At 31.1% G+C, this 3,292-nt stretch overlaps 1 long non-coding RNA gene across 1 annotated transcript; it reads left to right on the top strand.

The window, feature by feature from the left end:
• Nucleotides 1–2,169: 2,169 nt before the first annotated feature.
• On the top strand, nucleotides 2,170–2,983 carry LOC100818798 (uncharacterized). Its single transcript, XR_414869.4, has 3 exons — nucleotides 2,170–2,329; nucleotides 2,469–2,604; nucleotides 2,699–2,983. It is a non-coding gene; the product is annotated as an uncharacterized lncRNA (long non-coding RNA).
• The last annotated feature ends 309 nt before the right edge of the window (nucleotides 2,984–3,292 follow it).

Raw genomic sequence — 3,292 nt, 5'->3', positions numbered from 1 at the left:
TGCTAGTAATGTAGTTCTAATTAGAATTATCTATTACCTCTACAGAGCCAATAATAATTGTCCTGCAGAACTACAATACATCATCTACAAATGTTTATGATTATGTTTCAATTTTATTGGAACTATCATTCAAATAGTATGTTTGAATGCTGAATTTTGACTCATGAATCCAAATTCCTTTGAATGACCATGATCTAGAACACTTACTAAATTTGCTGTCATTTTGAAAAGAACTTTATCATGTGGTTTCAATGCAGTTATGCTTGACATTTCCCTGCATCACTTCAACCAATTATTATAGCCAATACCGGGCCCCCTTAACCTTCAAATTTAATTAAATTTCCCCCTAGATAAAATTCTTAATAACAGGAAAGAGAACTAACTTTACACACCAGAAAGCCCAAAATGTATAAACTCATTTTAAGAAGCTTATCAAAATAAACTTAAATTAAGGATTTTCCCACCATAAATGCAGAAAAAAAGATGTTACATATAGGTGAACAATTAAACAAATTTATTTCAGTTTCAGTATGTGATAGGCAAAAATCTGTGAAAATAACAGACAGTGCCTAGACACACACAGATGCTGTTCAATCATTAATATCCCTCACTTAGTTATGTTGTAACTTGTAGTATGTTTGGAAGGTTACAGGCATGCATGTGGGTCTCTCAGTAAATTCAACAAACCAAGAAAGAACTCTTAAGTTGGTTCTCTTAGATTATGGATGTTATGTGGGAGACTTATCTATAAAGTTAGAAGGTGGTGCATCTTGGCTTTACCAATTGTAAGCAATCTTCTTCTTACCCACGTTTCTGAAAAATGGGTAATTTTCATATATTCTTTTTTTGATAATGATAATTATTCTTTTCTTATTGGTGTTTTTAAATTACCATGGTGAGTATTTGGTAAACAACTACTAAAACAAACCTATAATTTTAATTCTATTCTCTACTGCTTTGTTCTTTAGTCAAGTGTAACTTGAAACTCAGAGAGCCGAAAACAGCTGCTTCCATTAACTCTGTAACAATTTGTTTTATTGGGAATGCAGAGCTACAGTTTGTAGAATATGTAAACTTATTCTAAAAAGAGAAATAGTAGTCTTTTGCTTACTACGAATATGCTTATATTGGCAAAGTTAGTTGGATTGCATGTCTTCTTTGGCCTTTCTTTTTTTCACATTCCTGAAGTCTTTATCAATACTATGCCTTTAGAGTCAAGACAAAGTTTAGGGACATAATTTTGGGGAGCATAAAACTGTTTTAGATTTAATTACCTATTTAATAAGTAAATTTTTAGTCCCTGAAGTTTACATTTTAATTCCCCAATGGTTCCTACCATTAAAATTTTGGAAATTAAAATGTAAACTTCAAGGATTAAAAAAATCCACTAATTAAATTTTGGAATCGCCTTTGCAGATTAAATTTGGAATCGCCTTTGCTATATACCAAGTAGCAATAGGAATTTGGAATTAGTTATAGCCTTCACTATCCTATGCAAGCATAGATAGTCACGAACAAACCACTACTACCACTTGCAATTTATCATTGTTGAAAGGAGCTCGAGGAATATTTGCTTATAGCTCCTTAACACTTGCTCGCTCAAAAATGCTTTATTCTCACTTTGCTCTCTCATTTTCATCGCCTTATATGTCCTTTAGAATTGAATCCCAATGCAAATTGCAACGCGTTGTGATTTTCCACCATTCAATACTATTTTTTGGGAGTTTGTTTTTATATATTCTTAGTGTTATTATCAACTAATCACAAATCACAATAAATATATTGTAAGATACAACCACCTTTTTATATATGATAAATTTTAATAATAATAATTTAGGTTAATTATATTTTTAGTTCTTAAACTTTTTCATGTTTTGATTTTTAGTCTTTGAACAAAATTTTGATTGATCTTGATTCTTAAATTTTTGTTATATTAATATTTTTAATCCCTACCATTATATATGACGTGGTCATGATTTTATTTTTATTTACGTTTAGTAGGGACTAAAAGCTAAAAAAATGCTTGTTAACTTGTTTAAAAGATATTAAATCATTTGTAATGATTAAAAATCTATACATCTAATTATAATTCTCCTTCAATATAATGTCCCTTCTTTGATTCCACAAATTAAACCTACTTTCCATTCTTTCCACAAATTAAACCTACTTTCCAGGCTTTGTCGTTAAAATTATATATATTATGGCTTAATTGAAAAGCTTATATATAATACATACATTGGCACGCGTTAACATTACCACTTTCTTACTTACACCACAGCACTTCTGCTAACCTTTCGTCTTCAATTTCCCTTTGGATTTCATTCATTAGGTAATACACACAAATGACAAATCTCTCTTTTTAATTTTAATAATACTTTTTTTATTCTTAATGAAATGAAATCAATTTATATTCTTATTCTAATTATTAATTATTTTGTGGGTTTTTGACGTGTGTGTAATTGATTCAGATGGATTCGAGTTGAGGACATCAAGAATTCGATTATTTGTTTAAGTTGTTGATGATTGGAGACTCTGGGGTTGGCAAGAGTAGTCTTCTTCTCAGTTTCACCTCCGATGCTTTTGAAGATCTCTCCCCCACTATCGGTCCGTTTTTTTATTTATTAATTACTATTGTTTTCTCCTCTGATTTGTATATTATAGCTATGTGTCTTATTTGATTTGATGATGCCTCCTGCAGGTGTTGATTTTAAGGTCAAATATGTGACGATGGGGGGTAAAAAGCTGAAGCTTGCAATTTGGGATACTGGTATTCACTTTGTTGTTATTCCTTTCATGATAACTTTGCTTATGGATACTGCTGAATGGTAGATATGGCTGGCATTCATGGAGGATTTTTACATTGTTATGGGTGGCAGCCAATACTATATGTGATTGATTATGCTTATGCTTTTTGATAATACAACTGGTCAAGAGAGATTCAGAACACTGACAAGTTCTTACTACAGAGGGGCACAAGGAATCATCATGGGCAAGTTTCTGTTCTCCATTTTTTGACTTTCCATCCTTCCCCAATTATACATTTATTGGATTAGGTGAAATGCCTTGAATGACAACCTGGACTAGAATGTATTCAATGGATAGAATACTATTTACTGTTCACAGGCACTGCTTATGGTGAATTCCTGTAAATTGAAATCTTTCCCATTTGTTTCAGTTAAAGAAAAGTAAGATGTAGATTATGCATCACCATAGTGGTCTTCTTTGACATTTTTACTTGCATTGAAATAAAACTTGGAATCAATACTCATTTACTTAAATTTGGATTTTAGCA

Source organism: Glycine max, chromosome 6 (genome assembly GCF_000004515.6).
Source record: "Glycine max cultivar Williams 82 chromosome 6, Glycine_max_v4.0, whole genome shotgun sequence".
Lineage (NCBI taxonomy): Eukaryota > Viridiplantae > Streptophyta > Magnoliopsida > Fabales > Fabaceae > Glycine > Glycine max.
The sequence above is the reverse complement of the archived record's forward strand: the minus strand, read 5'-3'. Positions and strand labels throughout refer to the sequence as shown.